The sequence below is a fragment of the Gossypium arboreum genome, chromosome 6 (genome assembly GCF_025698485.1).
Source record: "Gossypium arboreum isolate Shixiya-1 chromosome 6, ASM2569848v2, whole genome shotgun sequence".
Lineage (NCBI taxonomy): Eukaryota > Viridiplantae > Streptophyta > Magnoliopsida > Malvales > Malvaceae > Gossypium > Gossypium arboreum.
The window spans coordinates 52,703,719-52,715,550 of record NC_069075.1 but is presented as its reverse complement, the minus strand read 5'-3'; the positions used below and the strand labels follow the sequence as shown (position 1 = coordinate 52,715,550).

At 35.9% G+C, this 11,832-nt stretch overlaps 1 non-coding gene across 1 annotated transcript; it reads right to left on the bottom strand.

The window, feature by feature from the left end:
- Window positions 1-8,956: 8,956 nt before the first annotated feature.
- On the bottom strand, window positions 8,957-9,063 carry LOC128294456 (small nucleolar RNA R71). Its single transcript, XR_008284765.1, has one exon. It is a non-coding gene; the product is annotated as a small nucleolar RNA R71 (small nucleolar RNA).
- Window positions 9,064-11,832: the final 2,769 nt, after the last annotated feature.

The following is an 11,832-nucleotide window of genomic DNA, read 5'->3' as shown; positions in this document are numbered from 1 at the left end:
AGCTATGTCTGTAGTGAGTGTGGGTAGTGTTAGAAACAACAAGCCCAAATGTTAGCAATGTAATAGATGATACATCGATGAATGCAGATTGAAAAACAGGTCCTGTTTTAAATGTAGTTCATATGAACATTATCCTAGAGATTGCTCGAAAAGTCAAATAAGGAAAAGGCTTATCTTACGTGATCGAGTAATACAGTTGCAAAAAGGAGACCACTCCAAAACATTGGTAATATGGGTAATAGCCATAGTGGGAGGCAAGATCTACTGTGAGATCTGAGGCACGAGCGCTGATTAGAGCTTATGTGATCCATGCTCGAAAGAATGCTTCAGGGCCTGATTTGACCACTGGTACATTTTCTATCTTTGATACTCATGTATATGCATGACTTTAGTGTCAAATAAGAAAATGCCATTTGAATCTACTAGGTTTGTGGTTAAAGTAATGAACCCCATAGGTCAATATGTGTTAGTTGGCAAAGTCTATAAAAACTATCCTTTGATGATTGAGGGTTGAAACTGTAACACCCCTAACCCGTATCCATCGCCGGAATGGGGTTATGAGGTATTACCAGACAAGTCACAAATCAGTACTATTATTTATCACTCTTCATGCTTTATAGAATAATGATTTGTTTATAACATTATCAAACATTTAAATATCAAAGTCATGTGCACATATTTAACACTTTCATTATTCGATTCCCCGAATACAATACATTAATGGCATTTTTTCCATTAAACCAAATTCAAGCATATCATCTCACTTTTCATATGTAGACAATATATAAGTACATAATCTTATTAGTTAAGCATCAAACATATTATTTTACAATTTCTGTATATGTATATGACGAACCCAATCAACCAATATGTATACAACTTATTGTCCAAACACATATATGCGACATTAGTAACATTACAATATGGCGTACATAACTTTGATGTCATTCAAATATACACATTTTTACTCTAATTGTAACCTTTTATTTTGTAATTCTGAATATATTTTAACCTATTCCATTAAGTAAATCTTAATTATACCAATTCACGATATGATAGGCATGTATCTATAATACACATAAACAAACATATGCATTTAACCACATACAAATATCATTTAATCAATTATATACACTAGTATCGAAACAAATCATACCAAAGTACCTATCTATCACATACCAAATTATAATTCATAATATGGTACATTTCCAACTCAAATATTTAACCTAACATCTTAATCTTTCATTACTGAACCTCAAACAAAACATATCCACCAAAGTTATCATATAACATATTCATTATTTGCTTCCACCAATCATTCAAGCATAACATATGCACATACATTGCCTTGACAAACCAACCCAAAATAACCAATACATAGCCAGATATATAATTGTTATTTTATTCCATTACTAGCTGATTTATAAATCCATTCACAAAAACAAAGCATATCATGCATTAAACTTACCAAAGATGAACTAAACATAAGCTATTTGTGATACCTTAACCAAACTTAACAACCAAATTCACATATATTTTTATCTATGCATGTACCTTAGCCGAATCAACCAAACATACACATCCAAAATCACCAATCACTTTCAATGCATATAACACATATAAACATGACTAAAGTTTCATACAATCACTTATCATATTAGCCATTTTCGCATGGCTTAATATATACACAACTACAAACTTAACTAAATAAAACCTAGCTTATACATGCCATAGGTTCAAGTTTAAATTTATAAAGTACCAAAAAATGTCGATAGTATGATAGACTTTGCTGACGATCCCCGAGCTTGTAACTAATCTCCAAAATCTATAAAACAGAGGCAAACATAAACACACAAAGTAAGCTATCATAGCTTAGTAAGTCATAAGCAATAAAAAACTCAATGGCATAATCAACTTATTTAAACCAAACCAATTTATACTATCATAATCACATTATATCTCAAGCTTACAATTTCATGTATAACATATACTTTCACATATAAACTTATTAATGGCCGAATGTACACATATATATTAACAAAGAATCTTTCAATTTCAAGGCCCAAATGTCATTATATAACCAAGTACATTTACACTCATATACATATAATCGTGAATCAAATATAACAACACATACATATTCATAGCATATGGCCACATTTACTACACAAATGCACATATGTTTACATTAGTAGCTTGTATAATTTGCATCACAAATCAAATAGCCAACTCACCTTATTTTCAAATAGGTAATCAATTATCTCATACCTGATCGTTTTAGCTCATTTTACACATTCTATCACAACTTATCATTGCTCGTTGAACCATTTGGAATTGAATAGGATACTCGGATAATCACATATATCGTACAATGCCAATGTCCCAGGCGTGGTCTTACATGATATCTCATATCGATGCCACTGTCCTAGACAGAATCTCACACGAATCAAATATGATGCCGATGTCTTAGACATGGTCTTACATGTAACCACATATATCGATGCCAATGTCCCAGATGTGGTCTTTCACGAGAACTCATATCAAAAATCCTATGTCATGACATATGTACCCTAGCTATTCCTAAGGTTCGTACAGGGCATTTGGACGTCTTAACTTGGTCGAATCAAACTCGTAAACATAGTTCCCAAGTATATACGCATTTGGCTATTATATATACAAGCTCATAAAATTTAAATTAGTATTTTACATTCACATATATTCAAAATTTACAACATTTATTTGCTTATAAACTTTCCACGGACGATGAAAATCAAAACAGAATGGCTAATCGACAACTTTGGTTTTCCCCCAATCCAAATCTGATTTCTTTGGTTCTTGATCTTAACCAAGCTTAGCAATGGCTGAATACCCTAAGCTTTGTTTCTTTCTTTTCTTTTAATGTTTCGATCACCAAGAAATAAAGATGAACACTTATGTTTATTTTATGTTTTATGAAAACATATATGTTATTTAATATTTTACATTAATAACCTTTATAATAAATTATAAAACCATTATATCTAATGTCTATAATCGTCCACCTTAAGCTAACATGGTAATATTGCATTATAAATGCCTCCATTTTTAATGACAACAACAATCCAGGCCTTTAAAAATTAAACCGTCAAATTTTCATTTTACGCGATTAAGCTTTTTTTAATTAAATCGACACTTAAATAGCAAAATTAAAACACAAAAGTTTCACAGATATAAATTCACACATAATATACACTGAAAATAATTTTTAAATAATTTTTGACTCGGATTCATGGTCTCGAAACCACCGTTCCTAATAGGGTCTAAATCAGGCTGTTACAACTCTCCCCCGTTAGGGATTTTCGTCCCTGAAAATCTTATCGGTGAATAGATTCGGATAACGTTCTTTCATTGCATCCTCTGGCTCCCACATTGCTTCTTCAACTCCATGTTTATGCTACAGTACTTTCACTAACAGAATTTTCTTGTTTCGTAATTCTTTAACTTCGCGAGCCAGAATACTAATCGGTTCTTTCTCATATGTCATATCAGACTTAATCTCAATCTCTGACGGATTAATCACATGTGAGGGATAAGATAGATATCTACGAAGCATCGAAACATGAAATACATTATGGAACTTTTCTAACTCAAGTGGCAACAATAGTCTATAAGCAACTGGCCTAATATGCTTTATAATCTTATATGGCCCAATGAATCTCGAACTCAATTTGCTTTTACGACTGAATCGAAGTATTTTCTTCCACGGTGAGACTTTCAAAAATACTTTGTCTCCAATCTGAAACTCTATATCTTTTCGTTTCAAATCCGCATACGATTTTTGACGAACTGACGCTATTTTTAGACTTTCGTAGATTACTTTTACTTTCTGTTTAGTCATTCTGATCAAATCGACCCTGTGTATCTTATTTTCATTGAGCTCAGTCCAATATAATGGTGTTTGACATTTACAACCATACAAAGCCTATTAGGATGCCATTTTGATACTCGATTGAAAACTATTATTGCACGTAAATTCAATCAGAAGTAAGTATCATTCCCGCGTACCTTGAACTCGAGAATACAACATCTCAACATATCCTTATGTATCTGAATGATTTATTCAGACTGACCATCTGTTTGCATATGGAAAGCAGTGCTGAAATGTAATTTCGTACCTAAAGCATCTTGCAGTTTCTTCTAAAACTGCGATGTAAACCTCGGATCTCTATTCGAAACAATAGAAATAAGTACCCCATGTAATCTCACAATCTGAGAAACATATAATTCAGCTAGCTTATCAAGTGAGTATTCTGTGCGAACCAGAACAAAATGAGCCGATTTAGTCAATCTATCCACAATAACCCAAATTGCATCTTTCTTGCTCGTTGTCAACGGTAAACCAAATACAAAATCCATCGTGACTCTGTTCCACTTCCACTTAGGTACCATAATCAGGTGAAGCAACCCAGAAGGTACCTGATGCTCAGCTTTTACTTGTTGACAGACTAAACATATTGAAACAAAGTCAGAAATGTCTTGTTTCATACCATGCCACCAGTAAAGCTGTTTCAGATCATTATACATCTTCGTACTACCCGGGTGAACAAATAACCGACTACTATGAGCTTAATTCAAAATCATCTGAATCAACTTCAAATTTTTTGAAACACATATTCAGTTTCTAAACCTCAGACAACCTTCAACATCAACCCAAAACTCTGAATCAACATTCAAATCAGATTGGCCCGTTTTGCTAACAAATCATTATCAACTTTTTGAGCATTACAAATTTGTTGAATAAATAACAATCTTGCTTTTAATTCAACTATTATCGAACCATCATTAGACATATCCATATGCACATTCATTGCATGCAAAGTAAATATCAATTTTTGGCTTAGAGCATCAGCAACAACATTAGCCTTTCCCGGGTGGTAGTCAATCACAAGCTCGTAGTCGTTTAACAGCTCTAACCATCGACGCTGTTTCAAATCCAGATCTTTTTGAGTCATCAAAATTTTAGGCTCTTGTGATCAGAATAAACATGACATTTCTCACAGAACAGATAGTGACGACATATCTTTAATACAAACACAATAGCTGCCAATTCTAGATCATATGTTAGATAGTTCTTTTCATGCGACTTTAACTGTCTCGAGGCATAAGCTACGACTTTTTCTTCCTGCATCAAAACACATCCCAAACCATTTAAAGATGCATCACTGTAGATAACAAATTTTTTACCCGATTCTAGCTAAACTAGCAGTGGAGCTTTGGTTAAAAGTGTTTTCAACTGATCAAAACTTTTCTAGCACTTTTCTGACCACTCAAACTTAGCATCTTTCTATAATAGCTTCGTCATCGGAGTTGCAATCATAGAGAAACCTTTCGTGAACCGTCTATAGTAACCGAAAAGTCCTAGAAAACTTCAAACTTCAGAAACATTTCTCAGAGGTTTCCAATCAAGTAAAGCTGAAATTTTACTCGGATCAACCCAAATACCCAATGCTGATACAACATGTCCCAGAAAATTGACTTCACGTAACCAAAACTCATATTTATTGAACTTTGCATACAACTATTTATCTCACAAAGTCTGTAACAAAAGTCTCAGATGTTCAGCATGCTCGGTTTTATTATGAGAATAGATCAAAATGTCATCTATTAACACAACCACAAATCGATCCAGATACTGTCTAAAAATCTGGTTCATCAAATCCATGAAAGCAGTAGGTGCATTAGTGAGTCCGAAAGGAATAACCAAAAACTCATAGTGTCCGTACCACATTCGAAAAGCAGTCTTTGGCACATTGAAGTCTTTAACTCGCAACTGATAGTAGCCTGATCTCAAATCTATCTTTGAAAACACTGTAGCCTCATTCAGTTGATCGAACAGGTCATCAATCCATGGCAACAGATATTTATTCTTTATAGTCATTTTATTGAGCTATTTATAGTCGATACACATTCTCATAGTTTCGTCTTTCTTTTTCACAAATAAAACTGGTGCACCCTAGGGAGAGAACTCAATCGTGTGAAACCTCTATCTGTCAACTCTTGCGACTGAGCTTTCAATTCTTTTAATTCAGCAGGTGCCATTCTATACGGAGCTATCGATATCATAGTCATCCCCGGCATTAACTCAATACTAAATTCTCCTTCTCGAATAGGTGGTAAACCCGAGAATTCTTCAAGAAACACATCCGGATACTCGCACACAACTGGTATAGATTCAACCTTCCTTTCAGCCACTTTACTATCAAGCACATATGAAAAGTAAGCTTCACAACCCTTTCTCACTTACTTTTGAGCTAACATCGAAGATATCACTGTCGATAAACCATTTAGATCATTAGATTTAATTTGATAATCTCATCATTTTGGCACCGTAAATCAATAGTCTTTCTTTTACAATTTACAATAGCATCATGCAAAGTTAACCAGTCCATGCCCAAAATTATATCGAACCCATCGAATTGAAACAACATTGAATCAGTAGGAAAACACGAATCTCGAATCATCAAAGGACAATTCTTACACACTTTGTCAACCAGAACATACCGGCCCAAGGGGTTCGATACTTTAATCATAAACTCAGTAGACTAAACAGGCAAAGTCTTATTGGATACTAAAGTCTCACACACATAAGAATGAGTCGAACCAGGATCAATCAATGCAATTACACTAGTATCATAGAGAGTGAATGTACCAGTAATAACATCTGGGGATGAAGCCTCCTCGCGAGCACTTATAGCATAAGCTCTGGCGGGTGCACGAGCCTCAGATCTAACTATTGTATCTTTAGTCCCTCTTTGACTGCTACTCAAATTAAACATATTTCTGGGTGGTCTACCTCGAGTAGCAGTATTACCCGATCTCGTTTTCTGATAAACCGTAATTTATACATATTTTTATCCCATGCTTAGCACATTTATGGATGATTTCTCCTTATATTTGGTGAATTTGATGCTTCTAATTCTTTAATTTCATGTTTTATACTTAGGTGAGAATAGGAGAATAAAAAAAGTGAGAAACAGGCCAAAAACGAAGAAAATAGTCCCATGTGGGAAATCGACACGGCTTGGACTTCCTCACACGGGCGTGTCACACGGCCGTGTCCATCTGGCAGGATTGAAGCATGACTTACACGGGTAGACTACATGCCCGTGCCTATTCAACAGCCTTGACCATGGGCTGGAGTAATCGCACACGGGCGTGTCACATAGGCGTGTCCCTATTGAGCCCAAGTATAGTCTTATTCGAAAAAGGCCACTTTTGAGGGCTCTTAGGCATTATAAAGCCTATTTAAACACTGGAGGAGGCACTTAGAAGAGGGACACGGAGTAGGAGGCAAGAAAGTACTCAAGGGAAGCCAATGGGTCCATCTCAGAAGTCGGATTCATCATCAAGACTGAAGATCTCCCTTCAATTTTCATTCAGGGGTTTTGGGTTTTCTTTATGTTTTGTATTCATTATTCTTCTGAGATGTTTTCTTTTATAATTATGAACTAAACCCTTTAAATACCTAAGGGGAATGAAACCTAAGATGGATCTTGTTATTATTATCTGAATTGTACGATAAATATTTGACTTGTTCTTAATTATGTGTTCTCAATTCTTGTTTTAATATTCCAGGATATTGATTGAAGTTAATGCTCTTATTCAGTGGAGGAATAGACCCTGCCTAAGAGTAAATTTGTCGTAATTAAGTGGAGTCGATTGCATGCCTAGAGATAGGGTGATAAGATTTTACCAGATTAGGGTGAAACCTAATAAGGGGATCCATAGATCGAGTTAATGCAACACTAGGGTGTTACTTAGAAAGAGATCAATTAATTAACCTAGGGTTAGACGTTATTAGTCTCGAGAGAGATAATAATATAACTTAAGGATTTCTACAGATCAAGTCAAATGAATAAACCGTCTGATTCAGAGTCAAATAACAAGTGCAGTCTAGGTGAATTTTTCCTTGGGTATTGTCTTAATCAATCAAGTTTTCCCAAAAGCTTTCTCCCAATTTTATCTCTGTGCACTCTTAGTTTAGTTAATTAGTTTAGATAAACAAATCCCTTATTTTTTAGGGTAGATAATAAAAATGAAGTAATTACTAGTACTCTTGGTTCCTTTGGGGTCGACAATCCGGTCTTGCTAAAACTATACTACTGTTCGATAGGTACACTTGCCTTCGTCGTGATAATAGTTAGTTTCAAGAATGATTAATTATAAATCTTTAAAACCTGTCACGAACATCACGTATCAAGTTTTTGGCGCTGTTGCCAGGGAACTAAGATATTAGGAACACTCGATTTTTATTACTTTAGCCATTTTACTTTATTTGCAATTTAAATTTTGATTTTCTTTTCTAATTTTTTCTTTTATTCATTCCTGACAGGTTTTTATAGTGTATGACTAGAAGAAACCTGTCGGGACCACTACTGTTTGATAGTGAGATTGACGCACAGTTTTCAGAAACCGAAGAGAAATAAGGCAAAGCTTAAGACACACAATGTAAGAGTAAGAGGATGATATTTCAACCACAACCGAGGAGATGGCTGAAAACCAAGAAATTCTGCTACCTCCTGCAATTGCTGCTAACCAGAATCCTTCTCTACGTACTATGTATGATTATGCTAAACCTTCTTTAACAGGAACTGAATCGAGCATAGTTAGGCCTACTGTTGCTGCATATAATTTTGAACTAAAACCTAACACTATTCAAATGATCCAACAGTTTGTTCAGTTTGATGGTTTACAAGATGAGGATCCCAACGCTCAGTTGGCAAATTTCTTAGAGTTTTGCGACACTTTTAAAATCAATGGCGTTTCTGATGATGCCATTTGCCTTCGGTTATTTCCTTTTTCATTGCGGAACAAAGCTAAACAGTGGTTGAACTCGTTACCACGAGGGTCAATCACTACTTAGGAACAAATGAACGAAAAGTTTTTATTAAAATATTTTCCACCGGCCAAAATAGCCAAATTACGTATTGATATCTCCTCTTTTGTGTAGATGGATTTAGAAACACTCTACGATGCATGGGAGAGATACAAGGATCTATTGAGAAGGTGCCCTCACCATGGGTTACCACTCTGGCTACAGGTTCAAACGTTTCATAATGGCCTGAATCCTTCTACTCGACAGATGATTGATGCAGCCACTGGTGGAACTATCAATAATAAGACACCTGAGGATGCTTATGAATTTATAGAAGAGATGCCACTGAATAATTATCAGTGGCAAGTCACGAGGACAAAGCCAACAAAAATAGCCGGCATTTTTAACGTCGTTTCGGTCACCATGCTCTCTAATCAGGTAGAACTTTTGAATAGAAAAATTGATGGTTTTCTTGGTTTTTCACAGGTTCACCCAGTAATGCAGTGCGAAGCAAGTGGAGGTGGTTCAAGCAATTCTGAATACCCACCCTATGGCCACAACATAGAGAATGAGCAATTAAATTACATGGGTAATAATCCTCGATCTCAAAATAATCCTTATAGTAACACTTACAATGCAGGTTGGAGGAACCACCCAAAATTTTCACGGGGAGGCCAAGGAAATCAGAGACCACCACCACCTCCAGGTTTCCAAAAACCACCCTACCAACAAGAGGAAAAGCCGAACCTCGAGGAGATGCTAACAAAATTCATCTCGGTGTCAAAAACTCATTTTTAGAATACCGAGACAACATTTAAAAATCAACAAGCATCGATCCAAGGGCTCAAAACTCAGATAAGTTAGCTCACTAAATTGATATCTGAACGACCACAAGGTAGCCTATCGAGTAACACTTAATCTAACCCAAGGGAGCAACTCAATACGATTACCATTCAAGATGAGGAAGGGTTAGTTGCACTTGAACCAGAACCGAGGCAAGAAACTATGGTAAGTAAAGGTAAAGGTGAGGTGGACCACAATGACTAGAAATTAGTAAGTGAAGAGTATAAACCTCGTGTGCCATATCCCAATGCAACAAGGAAAGACCGCATAGACAAACAATTCGGTAAATTCCTTAAATTATTAAAGAAGTTACATATTAACCTACTGTTTATTGAAGCTTTTTCACAGATGCCAAACGCAGTCAAATTCTTAAAAGAGCTTTTAACAAATAAGCGAAAGTTGGATGAGGCGTCACATGTGGAGGTAAATGTGGTTTGCTCAACCATACTACAGAATAAGCTAGCCAACAAATTAAAAGATCCAGGGAGTTTTACGATTCCCTGTTTAATTGGTAGCCTAGATGTTAATAATACTTCGGCTGATTTAGGGGCTAGTATCAATGTTATGCCTTACAAAATGTTTAAGTAACTAGGTCTTGGGATACCCAAACAAACTAGGATGAGTATTCAATTAGCCGATAAAACAATCAAATTTCCTAGAGAGATTATTGAAGATGTACTCGTTGAAATTGACAAATTTATATTGCCAGTTGATTTCGTTGTTCTACACATAGAGGAGGATAGTACCGTTCCTTTAATTTTAAGGAGGCCCTTTTTAGCAACCGCTAAAACAATAATTGATGTTGGTACAGGTGAACTCACACTTCGTGTGGGAGACGAAACAATCACCCTTCAAGCTCGTAATACGAGTAACACATCAAAACTTGAAGGTGGTTGTATAAATCATTCTACTAAAACTGACCATGTGGTGCAACCTACTTTGCAGGAAATAAGTTCGAAGAACCTACATGAGTCATGTTCAAGCAACAACAAAGGGCCTCTTTATGAAGAACAAAGGCTACAAATCGAGGAACTAGATGAATGGTGGGCACATAAACTAAGGACCAACGATAAACCAAAACCACGCCATAACGATCTCAATGTCGCACCAAATCAAATTAAGGTTGGAGACAAAGTACTACTAGATGCAGCAGACCCTCGCATTGCCACTTCTGAACCTAACGGAGCAATCCCTTTTACGGTCTCAGTATTTTCCCATATGGCACAGTAGAGGTAAGTCATCCATCACAAGGCACTTTTAAGGTAAATGGACAACATGTCAAAATTTATAACGGTGAGAATTTCAAAGACGATAACAATGAGCTATGGCTACATGAAGTTACCTAAATATACCAATAAGGTAGAGTCGAGCTTAGACTATAAATAAGCACTTCTCGGGAGGCAACCCGAGCACTAACAGTATTGACCTCTTTAAAATTTAGTCTGTAACATTTAATTCACTAACTGAGTCACTGAATACAGGATTTCCAGAACCACACGGCCAGGTACATGGGCATGCCATAGGCCGTGCACATAATACGAGAGGCAACACGGCCGTGCGATACGGCTGTGTGAAAACAGAGCAAAAAATCATTTCCCCAATACGGGATCCAAAAAGTTGCCACGGCCGTGTGACATAGTCGTGGGCAACCATGCCAAATTAACACAGGCGTGCGCCTCCATACACGGGCATGGGAGAAACGAATGAAGATTGACATGGCTGTGTCACATGGTCGTGTACACCAATGCACCCAATTTCGAAAACCACAAAATGCACGGACTAAAATGAGGGCACACGGGCGTGCCCCACGGTTGTATGCCCCAATTTCTTTATAACCTCCTATTATCTATTTTATTTTTATCTTTATATTTTGAAATTACTTTTTTATTCCCTTTTAATACTATTTTATCTTGAGATTTTATAAATTTTATTTGACTATTTCTTTACGAGTAATTGTGCTTCTTTATATTTCCTAAAAAGTTCCTGATTCTATCACAGTTATAAATAGCTCCAAATCTAATCATCAAATAGGAACTAAAAACTCCACTGGAAAAGGTTCTCCACGACTGCCATGTCCTGCTCGACCATGACCATAGCTACTACCAGATATAATACTCTTTTGGCACAGGACTTAT